This window comes from Lissotriton vulgaris, chromosome 2_2 (assembly GCF_964263255.1).
Source record: "Lissotriton vulgaris chromosome 2_2, aLisVul1.2, whole genome shotgun sequence".
In the NCBI taxonomy this organism is placed as follows: Eukaryota; Metazoa; Chordata; class Amphibia; order Caudata; family Salamandridae; genus Lissotriton; species Lissotriton vulgaris.
Window position 1 is genome coordinate 53,429,427 of NC_141688.1, and position 16,835 is coordinate 53,446,261.

Sequence of the window (16,835 nt, forward strand, 5' to 3'; positions counted from 1 at the left end):
ACAGGAACCCTCCTGGAACTTGTCTTGTGTAAGAAATGATTCCCATAATGTTGATAACAAAACAAATCACCATAATTGACAGAATCTAAGTACAAATCCTCAGCATCAAAGGCCGCATAATATTTCAAATCAGAGAATAATGCTTCTACGGCCTGAAGATCCCAATCATCAGAACGAACATTTTGCTTAATCACATCTCCCATGTTTACTCTAAGCACATTAGGAACATTAATAACTTCTGTGGGGCCATGTATCTGAAACCTAACCGCATCCCACACAATCCCATCAAGGACTGGCCAAGCAGTAATCTGTACTGAATGTAAGTCTCTCTTTAGTCTGTGTACTGAATGTGAGGAGGAAAGAGGGGCCAATGTTCCATTAAGGTACCGAATTCCTGTTCTTTCTTCCACATAATGGCCATCGATCAGTCGGAAAAAATAAAACACAAAACCAATTGACATAAAAAGATGAAATAAAAATAGTATCAGCCAAATGTATGTCCAAGGTGGAATTAAAAAATGTTTTTTAAACAACGTGGCATATTTTGCAATAGTCGATGGTTTCTTCGAAAGTTCCGAATCAGAGTCAAAAGAGAATCTGGATTGGTTAGCCAAACGAGCTTGTAAATCGGACATAGATAAATCAGCAGGATCTGCATAGGTCACCTCATCAATGTTAGTAACAGGAATAGTATTTAATAAAGGACTAGTTATGGCAGGCATCTCGAGGGACACCTCCTGATCTGCACCAGATGTAATAGCCAGCACAGAGTGCCTCACCATGGAAGGACAGGATGCAGCCGGTGTCATGCTATGAAGAATCGGCCACCCTGTGTGTCTTGACATTGTCAATAGAAATAAATCTGTTTTCTTTACGACCTGGAAGTGGTGGTAAAATGACTGTTCTTGTGCCCTTCACTCCAAGTACTCGGACTGGTGCTCGATATGAGGGACCAAACTCTTTCTTGTTATCGATCTTCTCTCGAACCAGTTCTCCAACTTGGGGTAGCCAGCCAACTACCGGGATCTGCAACGCATCATCCGACGTGGAGGGCAAGTGTTCCTTTGCAAGACTGTCTCTGGTCTTTTGTAGATTCTGTAAAACATTGCAATGTTCATCTACGTCAAAGGCCCCGGCCTGGGCCTTGTAGTCCGGCCCATCAAGGTCAGGTACATACATCTTGATACCAAAGAGCATTTCGTATGGGGTCCGCCCACCCAGAGACCTTCTAGGGAGATTATTAAGCGCACGCTGCACGCCATAGAGGTGGGTCAGCCAGTTTCTACCAGTGCCTATAACACGGGCTGTCAAAGATTGCTTTAAGTCGCGGTTCATTCTTTCTACCACAGAATTGCCCTCAGGCCTGTAGGGATTTGAAAACTTCACCTGTACTCCCAACGAAACCATAGCATCCTTATACGCCTTAGAGGCGAAAGCCGGACCCTGGTCCGAATGGAAAGTACCACAAGCAAAGATTCCCACAAAGACACGCAAATCCTTAATGACAGTTTGCGAATCAGCGCTTCGATGCGGCCATACCCACACAAAGCGTGTGCATGAGTCAACTGCTACTAAGATGTATTTATACGCAGTATCAGAAGAAAAAGGACCGCAGTGATCCAAATAAACACAACCCAGTGGTTTATTAGAGATGTACAACTGTGTCTGAGGCGGACGCGCAGCAGTAGAAGGCTTGATCTGCTGACAAATGTCACACATAAGGACATAATCGCGCGTCTGTTTGTACAGTCCCCGCCACCAGAACCTCTGTTGTAGCTGAGATACAGTGGCTGAGACGCCCGCATGCGCAGACGCCACACCTTCATGAGCCGCTGTAATCAGAGAAGCTCTGCGATCCGAGTTGGGAACTAGACGCTCTCCAACTTCAGGAATTTTCACATAAGGAACCTTATCGGGACTTAAGTGGTATGTGTACTTCGAAGGGAACCCCGCAGGATATTTACCTCCCTTCTCCGTGGCAGCAACAGCCGCCAAGATGTCATCATCTATTTTGCTTTTGGACCTTGTGACAGCTGCAACTAAGTATTTTGATACCGCTGACTTCGCTGCTTCATCAGCAAGCGAATTGCCAACAGCGTGGACCCCCACGCGCTGGTGGCCGAGAGTATGAATCACAAACACGAGCGGCAGTTTCTCTTTAAGTTCCGCCACTCGGACCCAGATCATTTTATGTTTTATTGTGCTACCCTTGGAATCACGAAAATCATTCTGAATCCAAAAGAACAAGTTCTCATTGTAAGACTGGACACAGTAGTAAGAATCACTTACGATTAAAGTCGTCACACAAGGATCAGCGTACTCCATGCGAGCATAAGAGCACGAAGCTCTGCTAATTGTGCGGTGCAGTCCCCTAGCGTTTGCGTGTGCACAACACTGGACTTGAACTCATCGTTCACCATGGCACCGACTACAATGGCGCAAGCGGAAACATAGGCGTGTTTAGAGCCATGCGCAACCTGCGCCGAACCATCCGTGTAAATGATACAATGGAAATCCTCCAACGGCCGCATTGCTAAAGGAGCAGGATGAACAAATTCATACTGTAAATACTCCTGCGACCGTAAAGCGGCGTCAAAAATAAACGTGACATCCTGAGATGTCAAGGACGTAGCCCACTGAATCCACCGAGGGTGCAAAGCTTTAGAATTCGGTACACTGGCTTTCGTGACCGCCTCCAAGGCTGGACACGGGGTGACAACCAACATGCGCTTTCCCTGCGACAGGGCACGTTCCTTAAGAATTGCCATCTGCACAGCCGTTAAAACTTTCTCCACAGTGGAAAAACGCAGTTCAGCCGAAGTGTATAAGTGTGACTTGTAAGCAATAGGTACAGTATCCCCTTCATTAAAAGTCAGGTACGTGAAACCCACCGTCCCAGGGATAATTCTTATCACCAGGTTGGTTTGGTTATCACGAGTCTGTAAGTAGTCAGAAGCGAGCATATCAGCCTGCAAGGACTGCAGAATGACTGAATGCTCAGGCAGCCAGCATGATTTGGAAAAAGAAGGTTGTACCAAGGCATATAAAGGCTTGATACGCTGGGCATATTCCGGAATGTATGTCCTTCCGAAATTTAAAAAACCCAGTAAAGACTGTAATTTTTTCAGCGTTGTCGGAGAGCGCAACTGCGCGCACTTCTCCAGGAACTGAGGAGCCAATCCCTTTCCTTCATGGTTAAGTTCATAACCTAGAAACAACACTGTGTACTCCGCAATGTGTGATTTTGCAAAGTTAAACTTGTAACCCATGTCTGCAAAGTTACAAATTATGCTGTTTACTCGACACAGATGCACCCAAAGTTCGTCGTCTGTGAGATAAATGTCATCCACATACGAACATGCAACTGGATCGAAACTCTCTAAAAGAGAGACTATGCGGGCGGAAAACACTCCAGGACTATTTTTATATCCCATTGGGAGTCGTTTAAACTTTTTTTGTACGCCGCCGCACGTAAAACTGGTCCATTGGGAACTTAGACCATCTAATCTATGTGCATAAAAACCATTGGAAATGTCAAGCGTGGTTTTGAACCGTTTACGCTCAAGACTATTCACTAGGGCAGAGCCGTGAGTATTCTGTACTGCACAGTTACGGCAATGCGAGTTCAAATGCCGGTAATCCAAAACCAGACGATATGAGCCGTCCGGCTTGTTAACAGTAAAAAGGGGATTATTCATTGGTGACACACACGTTTCAATTACACCTTGATATTCCAATTGTTCAAGGATAGCCGCGACCGAAGCTTTAGCTTCACGCCGTATGGGATACTGGGGTTGTGGCTGTGGCTGTGACCGTAAAGGAATCTCATGGCTAGGGGACAATTTATCCCAGCCACACTGATTTCGGTACACAGCCGGCGCAAGCGCCAGAGCCCACTCTTCTGCAAAATGCAGCGCTTCCACTCTCGATACAGTGTGCGCGAAACTGGGGAGGATTACCTCCTCCCCTCGCGGAGCTGCGAGAACAAAAGGTGGGGGCCAGTCAGCCTCCGAAAGCAAAATGTCATACGTATCCGAAAGATTCTCCCAAAATACCCCTTTTACAGTTCGCTGCATGTCACCTTCAATTAACAGGACAATTTCAAAAAGTCTTTCAGGGGGAGCAACATGTGTATCAGCTGTTTCAATCACAATAAAAGTCTCAGTCGCTGTCACCTTCAACAGTGGACGGAGGGCCTCTCTCACTATGGTAATCTCCGCCGCGCTGTCCAGCAAGGTCAGAGCCCACGTCAGATTCCGAAGCCGCGTTCTCACTATCTGGGGCATATCGATGCGCCGTTAAGGCTGCGACTTTCTTCTTGGCAAACTGCGGTCTCTTTGGCGTAGAGTCGTCCCGCTGATCCCCTTCACTTCGCGTGCGGGGCTGGCCACGTCCTTGCTGGCCACCCCTGCCCCTGCCGCCCCCTCCACCACCGGTTGACGGAGCCGATGAGTCCTGAAAGGAACGAGGAGAGCGTTGGTCAGATGCCTGATATCTGTCAGGCGATTTAATCGTAGCGCGATCGCGCAATTCATAAACTCGATCCGACTGCGCAGGTTGTGAAGGCGCCGGACTAGAAACCTGTGTCTGTTGTTGTTGTTGCTTACCCTGATTCTGTTTTTTAGGCCAATTTTGTTTTTTGGACTTGGGTTGTCCACCCGTTTCCGAAGACTGCCCCTGGGGCTGCTTCTTTTCTTTTTCAAGAAAAACCTTTGCACCCTTAGAATTGCGGCCAACCGTTTTATAAGCCGCCACAATAATTCTTGCCAGCTGATGGGGTTTCTCGGCATCGGGAATTAACGCCAGACCATTGGCCACCTGAAAGTTCACTGCATCCCCTTTTACATTCGCAAGGATAATACCGCAAACTGTCTCAAATGAACCGCTCAGGCGCATACCCAACTCAACTGCCGACTCCGGTCCGTGATCATCCTGAACACGTTTTAGGACCGCAGACAGGTTCGACACCGACGGGGTGCCAAAGCACCTCGAGTAAACCGCTGCAAAAGTCTTACCCCATGTTTCACAGTCAGCAAGTTCAGGGGCTAAATCCTTCGGTAAACTAAGCGTAAGAATCCGGTGTTTTTCACCCGGAGTCGTATTAGGAAACACAGCCTCCAGCTGGTCGAATTTCTCGGCAAGCCAGTAAGGAAAATCATCCTTATTGTCTGGCTTTCTGCCCATTACGGAATTCACCAAGACAGGACTGATTTTCAAACCAGCCTGTTCCGCTCGAAGCTGCGCACCTGCGGGGGCTGCGCCATGTATATTACGACCAATGTAATGAACAAGCGCTCTAATCACGTCAACCGCAGATCACCCACATTACAAGTGGCGCGATTAGGATGAGGAGTAAATCCACCCAAGGCGGGCCAGGCTGTGCCCGGAATGCACAACGGACCTAACCTCGGAGCCGTTAAAGAGTGGGGTAGGACGCCACCAAACCAAACTCCGTGCTGCCAAACATCTATAGGTACTTCCAGTGCCCTGTACGGAGCATAAGCCGCCGGAACAGCCGAGGCAGTGTATGAATGGTAGACACCCGAATTAGCGTTTACTTCCGGAAACGTCACCCAGGAATAAAACAATTCGTACGGGTACGCATGTTCCGCACTCACCACTAGAACCACAGCCAAACCTTCCGCAGGGACATTATATGCCCGCAAGTGGTCGCGAACCGCGACTCGGCTATGCTGCGCTATGTCCACGGCCATGTTAGCACAGGAAGTTAAAAAAAAAGACAAAGAACACTTTGTAGCACAACTGGGTAGTAATTCAAAGAAACCGTTTATATAAGAATTCAAGCTTGAAAAGACCTATTTCAAAAATAGGTAGGTTTTCCGACACCACCGTTTACCGGAAACGGGAATGAAGGTGTCAAGGTATGAATGATATACTACTCGAGTGTCATGTTTTAAGGCCAACCACGTTGGGCGCCATGTAGCAGGGTTTCCGTTCTCCCACAGAACTGTGCATAGAGATCTAGAACCTCAGTGAGTTAGGATGATCCAAAACTCATCTCAGTGTCAGAAATCTCCTTACCTAGCTAGCTACAGTGTCTCATGGATCATTATGGAATGAACCATGTCTTAGACAAACCAGAACATGATCTTTAGAATACCTCAGGAATCGTGGAACACATGAACACTCTTTCGTTATATAATCATTTCAAACCAAAACTGAGAGTCAAAGAACACAAGTGCAAGTTTGAAATATTTATTATTCAATGCAAAGTTCTCAAACGCAGTATCTTGTATAATACCAAAATGCAGATTATAAAAATCAGTCAGCAGCATAGTCACTAATCCATAGTAAGCAAAAGGTGCTAGCATGTTATAATGCAAATTCTATAGAAATCTATAGCACCTATATTTCGCGCACCCTATCTTGCATATTATTTTATATATATGAAGGTCTCATTCGGGCTGTAGCAGGGCGGCCCCATACCTCTCAATGTCAGTAGGAGCAGATCACATCAACAGCTACCAGCTCTCTTCATGCGCAGCACCAAGTGTCTACGTTCATTCCGTGTAACTCTATCTTAAACCCGCGTAGAGCCTAAAATGTTGGCATCAACATTATTTGTGTTATGTCTAATGTGGTGCGAGGATCAGGCCTCCCAGCAACCTTGTGTTAGGTTAATCTTAGAGTGTGCAGCTCTCAGTGTGCAGACAGTTGTACCAAGTGTACCAGGCGAAGCTGATAGCATAGAAATAACATATTATTCTCAAATAAACCACCTCACCGCTTCTAGGGTGAAAGCTACAACAACAAGTATGTGTCGTGTGCAAAACTGAAGCCGAAGGCAAACCGGCTGTTTAAACATGTAATACACTCATGCTAACTTAACGCAATATATGTAATGAAGTATCCATATGACAGGAACTTTATTCATTGCTTAAACATGACATAATTGAACGCTTAACTGATCGAACGCCATGGGTTTCTCCCATTGAAGTAGTGCCTAAAAGAGACAGTGAAGGAGCTGTATGCCTATGTATTGATATGCGCCGGGCCAACAATTCAATTGAGCAAGAGAGACATCCAGGTCCGCACTTTGTTGATATATTAATTCAGCAGAATGGTGTGAAGTTCTTCTCTCAACTAGACTTAAATAAAAGATATCACCAATTGGAGTTTGAAGAAAAATCCAGTAACATTAACACCTTTTCTATGCATTTTGGTCTCTTTCACTACAAGCGAAATAATTTTGGTGTATTCTCTGCTGCAGAACTTTTCCAAGATGTCATAGGACGTATCATACAGCCTTTAGTAAATGCATTTAACTATAGTGATGATATTTTAGCTTTTGGAGCAACAAAGAAAGAGTATGACAGAGCTCTTACACAGGATGTTGTTTGCTGAATGGCGCAGGTTTTACTTTAAATGCTGACAAATATAAACTCCACAAGAAAAGCTTGAAATTCTTTGACCATGTATATTCCAATGGAGCTATGAAACCTGATCCAGCTAAAGTACAAGCGTTGTCGACTGCCAGTCCCCCACAGGACATTTCTATGTTACGATAATTTCTTTGAATAGCCAGTTACTGTTCTAAATACATGACAGACTTTTCTACAATTAGAACACAGGTATGAGAACTGACAAATAAAGAATGTATTTTGCTTGGTCACTTGAATGTGAGAAGATTTTCCAAAAAAACAAGCAAGCTATTGAGAATGCCACTGCAATGGCTTACTTTGATCCTAAACTTCATACAGAGCTTGTAGTTGACACCAGCCCTGTTGGGTCGGTCCACTCCTGGAAAAGCAGACAGCCAAATGCTCGGAAACAATTTGTAGCATACGCCTATTTGGTTATGTTCTGTTTGTGACACCGATATACAATTCTCCATCATCCAGGGAAAGATCAGAATCCTGCTGATTATTTTTCATGAGTGCCATTGAAATGTCCTGGTACTTCATCTAAGACAACGGAGGCCCATATCAATGTTATTGTGAAATAAAGCACACCAAAGGGCATTTTTTCAGAAAAATGTGTTACTGCCACGAGACAAGATAGTGCATGTTAAATTTAAAAAGACATTATTGCATCTCACTCATGGAACCAGCACTCTAAACCCCTCACTAATGATAGTGAGTACTTGAAGTTTAAAAATATAAGAGATGAACTATCAGTGACTCAAGAAGGCCTTATTTTGTGAGGTACATGAATTGTGATTCTTGAGAGTCTACAAGTGTTTGACGTAGCCCACGAGGGACATCGAGGAATAGTTGCCACCAGGAGAGCTGTCCGTGACTGAGTTTGGTTCCAATATCTCGACGGAAATGTAGAAAAGGAACTAAAGACTTGTCATATATGCAACTGCATTTCATCTCAAGTGGTGCACAGACATAATATCGAGTCCAAAATATCGATTGGACATAATATCAAGTTTTTGATACAGACTGGACAAAATATCGACAGGACAGAATATAGATAACAAAAATATTGTTTTTAAGGTAAGTGAAGTAATATCGACTGTTAAAAATATAGATCGTTAAAATATCGAAGTATATAATATAGATAGTTAAAAATATCGATTTTTTTAATAATATATAATTGTTTATAGTGTATTTTTATGTTATAATATGTGTGTATTTATGTTATAAATAATTTTATTTAATTAATTTTGTTTTTATAATTATTGCGTAATTTAAATCTGTAGCGGGTTGTGGGTTTATAGAAGAATAGGGTGGGAAGTAATTTAATTATAATTAATTAAATATGTAAATTTATTTATTGATAGTAATTTGTAATTAATTGTTAATTAATTTATATGTGTTAATTAATTTAATTATAATTGTTAATTATTTTTTATTAATTGATTAATTGGTAAATATGTAAATTTTACTAATTTAATTTCTGTAGCGGGATGTGGGTTTATAGGGGGATAGGGTGGGAAGTAATTTAATTATAATTAATTAAATATGTAAATTTATTTATTGATAGTAATTAGTAATTAATTGTTAAATAATTTATATTTGGTAATTAATTTAATTATAATTGTTAATTATTTTTTATTAATTGATTAATTGGTAATTATGTAAATTTTACTAATTTAATTTCTATAGCGGGTTGTGGGTTTATAGGGCAATAGGGTGGAAAGTATTTTATTAATAATTAATCAAATAATACATTTAATTAAAATTTATTTATTTGGAAAAAATAGTAAAATAATTTTTAATTATTAAATAATTAATTGTTAATGTTTAATTTGTATTAATTGAAATTATTGTTAATTATTACTTTTAAAATATTAATTATTATATTAGATAACATTTGTATTTATTTTTAATTAATTATTAATAGATATTAATTTATAGATTTTTGAATAATATATGAAATATTTACTTTCCCTAATGTTGTATTCTCTATAGTGGGAATAGTAAATTTAACCCCTACGCTATCCAACGCTTTCCCTACTGTTGCACACACTGGAGTGGGAATAGAAATTTTAACCCCTACGCTATCCAACGCTTTCCCTACTGTTGCACCCACTGGAGTGGGAATAGTAATTTTAACCCCTACGCTATCCAACGCTTTCCCTACTGTTGCACTCTTTGGAGTGGGAATAGTAATTTTTACCCCTACGCTATCCAACGCTTTCCCTACTGTTGCACCCACGGGAGTGGGAATAGTAATTTTAACCCCTACGCTATCCAACGCTTTCTCTACTGTTGCACTCACTGGAGTGGGAATAGTAATTTTTACCCTTACGCTATCCAACGCTTTCCCTACTGTTGCACTCTTTGGAGTGGGAATAGTAATTTTTACCCTTATGCTATCCAACGCTTTCCCTACTGTTGCACCCACAGGAGTGGGAATAGTAAATTTTACCTCTACGCTATCCAGCGTTTTCCCTATTGTTACACCCACTGGAGTGGGAATAGTAATTTAAACCCCTACGCTATCCAACCCTTTCCCTACTGTTGCACTCACTGGAGTGGGAATAGTAATTTTAACCCCTACGCTATCCAACGCTTTCCCTACTGTTCCACTCTTTGGAGTGGGAATAGTAATTTTTACCCCTACGCTATCCAACGCTTTCCCTACTGTTGCACCCACTGGAGTGGGAATAGTAATTTTAACCCCTACGCTATCCAACGCTTACCCTATGCTTGCACTCTTTGGAGTGGGAATAGTAATTTTACACTTTTGTTATTGTACGTTAATAATATTGGCTATTTTTTAATTATATTTTGTTACTATATATATATATATATGTTTTAAGAAATATGAATTACATTTTTTAATTTTTTTACTTTCAATAATTATTAGTTAATTTAAGTATTTTAAAGTATATTTTAGTAATTACTTTTTAATATTAATTTAATTTAACATTGTTTTTAGAAAAGTCGATATTTTTTAAAACTATATTTTTGTAAACAATATTTTTAACTCAATATTTTTGTACTTACCTGTTTGTAGATAGAAACTCGATATTTTGTCAGTCGATATTTTGTCAACGATATTCTTGATGGTCGATATTCTGTCTCTCGATATTATTTCAGTGATCCATCTCAAGTCATTCAGCACCCTTTGATATGTGAGAATAGCCACATCATGCATGGGAGAGAATTGCGATTGATTTCTTCGGTCCTCTTGATAATGGACATCATTATCTAATCATTGTTGATGAATCCTCCAGTTTTCAAATGGTAGAAGACCTTTCATCTTACTGTAGAGTTCTATGAACATTTTGCTAAACTTCTTTTGCCACATCTTCTACTTCTATTTAATTCCTATATTGCAAACGTCTCCTCTCAAGGCACTTTTCAAGACACCATGATATGCTTAATTCCAAAAGACACTTCCTTTTGTAAAAATTACTGTCCAATTTCTTTAGTTAATACTGATTATAAGATTTTTGCTAAAATTCTAGCACTTCGCATTGATCCTATCCTACCGGAGCTTATCGGACCTGAACAATCTGGCTTTGTAAAGGGTCGCCTCTACCTCTGATAATTCTAGAGTCTTCTTTAATTTCCTTAGCAAGGCTTCTTCCCTAGATTATCTTATTCCCACTATAGCTTTAGATGCAGAGAAAGCATTTGACAGGATAGGATGGGATTTTATGTTTCATGCTTTAAAATGGATTGATTTTCCCCCCTAAACTGATCTCCTTCATCTCCTTACTGTATTCAGGTCCTACAGCTTCTGTCTTTATTAATGACAACATTTCAGATTTTTCTCTCTCTAGAGGGGTAAGACAAGGATGTTCCTTAACACCTTTATTGTTTGTAGTGGCATTAGATCCCTTTCTCACAAAAAATTAGACAAGATGGCCAGATTTCTGGTTTCCAACTAGACCCACACCAAGTCCAAATATCTGTTTACGTGGACTACATCCTCTTATATTGTTCCAACCCAGCTACTTCTCTTCCTCCTTTTCTTCATCAGGTTGATATATTTTCTCACTTATCAGGTTACCACCTTACACTGGATAAATGTGAAGTTTTACCTCTCAATGTTTTATGTGAAGCATTACTTTATTCATAGCAACCTTCCAAGTAAAAATATTTAGGTCTCTGGTTCTCCTTGACTACCTCCACAACTTTAAAATTAAATTTTGACCACATTCTTACAACATTGAATGACACTATTACACATTGGTACCCTCTCTTTCTCTTTTGGTGGGGACGATTAGATTCGATTAAGATGATGCTTACCCCTCTCAACCTATATACTCTCGCTATGATTCCTGTGCGAATTACAGATGCTATTTTAAGAATATTGATTCTCTTTTAGTAAAGTTCCTTTGGAAAAAACAAACCTCCAATAGCCTTGTCCTCTCTAAAAAAAAGACAAACCTAAAGGAGGCCTTAAATTTCCTGACTTCAAATCTTACCATTATTCTTTTTCCCTAAAACAAGCCTCTCACTGGCTTTCCACTAACCCCTCTACACAACCTCCAGTATGAATATCTAGAGGGAAATTTCTCACCTCCCCTTTTACCTTTCAGGAAGCTCTTGCCTTCACTAATAATATATCTTCCTTGTGCCTCTCTGCTGTTTTTACACTCGTAAACTCTCAACTTCTCTTCTGCTATCTTCTTATCCCTCTCTCACTTCTCTCTCTCAACATCCCATGTGGCAAAATAAATTACTATGTATCAATAATTGTACTATTTATTGGACATCCTGGATATCCAGGTGTTTACTTTGGATTTCCCAACTCTTGACCAATAATGATCCTCTATCCTTCACTGATCTTCAGACTAAATATTCTCTCCCTCCCTCTTTTACATCACAATACAATCTTTTACTTCCCTCCCTTAATCAATATCTCCTTAGACTCCCAAAGACTCCCAATCTTCCTATAACTTGCTCTACATTTTTCCCTTTATTAGATACTTCCCCTTCTGCATCTTCTCTTTACAAAAGTTTACTATTACCTTTGGATAGACTTTGAGTCGAAGACTGAGTTGGCTTTGCAGAAAGATTTATCACAATGTTGGCTGACCTCCGTCTGGGACAAATTGTGGCTTAAGATTCACAAGACTTCAAGAGCTGCTAATACCACTCAAACCCTTTATTTTGTTTAGCAACGTTTATTAATGTCCCCTGCAACTTTAGCCTCCGTATCGTCTAACACTCCATCTACCTGTTGGTTTTGTTCCTGCTCAGTTGCTGACTTAAAATACATGCTATTTGACTGTCCTACTATCTCTCAGTTTTGGCACCCAGTGTGGTCCCAAATCACAAAGATATTCAGAGTTAATATTTCCTTTTCTTTACCCAACATTTTCTTAGGCTCATTGTCACCTCAATGGCCTCAATCTCCATCAAATTTCAAGTTGTTAGATTTAATATTTGCTGTAGCTTTACATTTAATAACCTCCAACTGGAAACAAGAGGATTAAGTCACTTTTAAAGCTGGGTGGAATGCTGTGTGTTTTCATCAAAGACTTGACACCAATTTTGTCACCCCTATATCTTTGGCAATTAAAAAAGACCTTTTATGGCTTCCAATCACCATGTACTTATCCCGGTTTGCTTCCTCAATGGTTTCTACTGGTAACATAAATACATCAGACGAAGTCCGGACACCACCTTGAATACACTATGTTGTATTTTTCTTAAAATGTAAGATATTGCTGTTCATGCTTGTATATTTTTATTGTAATATTTCTTTCCTAAATATTCCTGTGCTCACAGTGTTAACTTCGCGTCTTGTTCTTCTTCAATTTTTGTGACTGACGTACAGCATGTTTATTGTAATCGTTGAATTTCTCTTTTCTTTTTATAACCTCTCTGTTAACTGAGATTTATTATGCTAATTATACTGCTGATTTCTTGATTTCAATAAACTAAAAAAAAGAAGATCTTTTATCAACTGTACATGAAAAGGTTATTCAAAAGTTAGATGGTATCTTTGCGACATGGAGTGTACCTGCAATCTTGAAGTCTGACAACAACCCACCTTTTAATAGTCAAACATTCAAAGACTTTCTAAATCATCTCAATATAAAGCATCAAAAAAACACTCATATTAGGCCCTAGGTCCTAGGCCAATGGTCTGGTAGATCGGTGAATAATCTAAAGAAAGCTGTTCAGTGTGCTGCATTGGAGAATCTTAACCTCAAAGGTGTTTTGAATGCTACTCTTCGAGCTTACCATTGGACCCCTCACTCAATGACAGGGCAAATCCCTGCCGTTCTCATGCTTGGAAAAGCCATGAAGACCAAGCTGCCCAAAAGACCAACCTCTGAACCAAGAATGAAGGAAACATTCAAACTATGGACTTTGGTCGCAAACAGAAAATGAAAATATATGCTGACAGACAATATTATGTAAGAGACAATATTGTTTCAAGAGCAGATGGCAGAACCTTTCTTTCCCTGTTTAGAGCTCCTATTTTCTCCCCTGTAGGTGTAGCTATGATAATGGCAAACCATCCCTTGTCATCACTCCAAACCAGTTCCATGGACAACTCCACTCGCACTGCAATTGGTGCATGTCTGGCTAGCAGGACAATAAAAGGGACACACCCAGACGTGAACTACATCTACTTGTGTCAGAGAAGGCATCCTTTGAAGTTGACAAAGTTCCTGGGCACAGCCCACATGACCATCTTGTCAGGGAGAAATATCTTCCCAAACCCAAACCCTAGCCCTTTCTCCATTGTCTGGGAGAAATACACATTTCACCACAGGGGAGCCATCAACAGTCAAGTGGCACTTAACTGGCAGAAAGGCACATTTAGCTCAGGAAGGAAAATGACAACTTTCTAAAAGTATCATTTACAAAATAGTAATCTGCAATCTGGCTTGACCATTACATTGAATTTTAGATTACCATTAAAATGAGTCCTTGAATTATGTTTCTCACTATTCCTAAACTGACGTTAAGCATTATAATGTGTTAAAATGCAACCCAGTATTTCCTGTGGTTGAGGCAACATTACAGCAGTGAAAAACAACTTTGAAGGTTTTTTACTGCCAGGACGTGTAAAACATTGAATATAAATGTCCTACATTTTAAATACCAAGTACCCTGGCCTATTGATCATTTGGGGCCTACCTTGGGGTGATTTAGAAGTATCAAAAATGAAGGTTTAGGCCTGGCAAAAGGTTTATTTTGCCAGGTCGAATGGACAGTTTTAAAACTGGATACCCAGTCGGCAGGGGCAGTCCTGGAGACATGTTTTACTAAGCTACTGTAGTGGTGGCACAATTTATGCTGCAGTCAACTAGTAATATTTAATATACTGGCCCTGGTACACTGTTGTACCATTTACAAAGTCTTGTAGGCGAGTTAAATATGTCAATTAGGTATATAGAAATTTGACATGATTTTACGGGTCAGAACACATACACTGGATACTGGACAGTAGTGACCCAGTGTGCAAACAAACAGGGACAAGCAACAACATCTATCAACAAAATGGGAGTGGCCAAGCAAAAAAGGAGGCATTTTTAACAATGACATATACTTAGGGTGACATGTTCAAACTTCCCAAATTAGACAAATGAATTCCCTCCTTTAACAAAACTAATATTGACCGAGAAGACATACCCCTGGGTTTATTGTCTGCATTCCACGACCACTGAGCTGTGTGTGTCAGGAGCAAATGACTGTGGGACAGACATAAAGATGGAGCTGTGACTAATGGGTGTTGGAATTGTTGCATACAAATGGCCAGGGTTTCAGTGAATAGTAGACATACTAATACTCTAAATTCCTACCTAGATTTTATTACACACCTAAATATCTATATAAGATAAACTCCTCATACGGCCCAGCGTGCCTGTGGTGTGGCCACTCTTTGGTGGATTCCATGCACCTGTATAGCAGTACCATGCTGTAAATGCATATTAGGTGCAGGTTAGAACTAGAATATTGGACACCGTTGAGTATGTATTACCAATGCACCCTAAAATAGCATTACTGGGATGAGTGGCCAATGTGCCCAAGGGGATAAGAATACTAACGGCATTACTCTTATCACTAAGCAAGGAGTTGGGGGCTGTGAAATGGAAGAGGGGTCCTGCACCACAGCAAAAAATTGGTTGCATAATGTATCTCGGTTTGTAACAGAACAGAGACATATGCCACACTAATGCAGGTGACTGCCAGACCTCCGGTATATGGGGTACTATAAAATCAAATCTTACTAATAGGTAGGATCATCAGGAGTGATAGATGTAATACCTCAGAACTAAACAAAGAAGATTGGCTGTACACCATGATGCTGACGCAGTTGGATTAGACTTAGTTCTACTCATAATGGGGTACGAGCTTCAACCAGACGTGGTTAGATGCAGAAGAAATTCCTGGAACTTATGTGTATTATCTTCTCTGTTCATGCTAAAATATCTTGCATATGATGTTAGTATGGTGTTTCCCTGGTAGTGAAACCATTATTGTTTTAATTGTGAGGGAGTGTTGAATGTGTTTATCAGCATAGTCTGTGGTCCTTTGATCTTCTTGACTCCTTTTACTTTTGTCAGTTTATTGAGAGGTAAATTTGAAAACATCAGTTTTCAGTAGTTTACTTTAGTGCTGTAGTTAGATACCACTCTCGGATTAGGGCTCCCAATGACCTGCTGTGTAAAGCATAATTCAGACTGCAAAGTTGATTGTCTCTCTCCACTAACACTGTGAGAAAAGACGCAGAGGACAGTCCCTTCCAATTACCGCTGACTAAGGTTTGGCTAGCCACATCAGGCAAGGTCTACTTGCTACCATAAAGAACTTAGACAAGGTGGGTGTGAATTCTGCACATTGGTGGCAGAATATTGATGATACTTATTATCGTGGGTACTAGTATATCAATGTTTTGAAGATCGACAGTAGTTTTAAATGGCTATTACTGTAATGCCATGGAGTTTTACCTGTTTTACTTTAATAAAGTTTAATTTATTTGGTTACTGTTTTTTAATAAATGCTTTTAATTCTGTTGATTTTGTTGGAGTTTAATTTTATCAACCTCTTTGGTTTTTTTTAAATATAATTTGTAATTGTAATGTTTTTCGGGGGGTTGGGATTTTGAAGTATTTTGTTCAATAATTTCTAATATGTGCCAATTTTAATACATGTTTGTTTAATAAATACTTTTCAGATCCTGTTGAAATTTGTTTTTCTAAATTATGTATTTTTTTAAAACATAAAAACATTTTTTGAATTATTTATTTATTTATTTGTATACTTGTAGAGCGCAACCTGTCACCCAGAGGGCATCCTGGCGCTTGAACTTCGGGACGATTACACTACTCGCTGCTCAGGCAATTTTCGGAAACAGATGCGTTTTCAGCGCTTTCCTAAATGGTAGGTAGTCCTTATGGCTTCTCAGAGAGAGAGGCAGGGAGTTCCAAAGTCTGGCCGCTGCAA

The 16,835-nt window shown here is 40.3% G+C and overlaps 1 protein-coding gene across 3 annotated transcripts in view; it reads left to right on the forward strand.

Moving 5' to 3' along the window:
• ISLR (immunoglobulin superfamily containing leucine rich repeat) overlaps positions 1-16,835 on the forward strand; it is a 43,359-nt gene that overhangs the window by 13,620 nt on the left and 12,904 nt on the right. The window contains exon 1 of one of the 3 annotated variants that reach the window (XM_086959275.1): positions 16,664-16,772. The exons of 1 other annotated variant lie outside the window; for it this stretch is intronic. The gene's annotated coding sequence lies outside the window, so the exon portion shown is untranslated. Of the gene's footprint in view, positions 1-16,663; positions 16,773-16,835 lie in introns of those variants that run through there. One more of the 3 variants, XM_086959274.1, reaches the window with a different exon arrangement.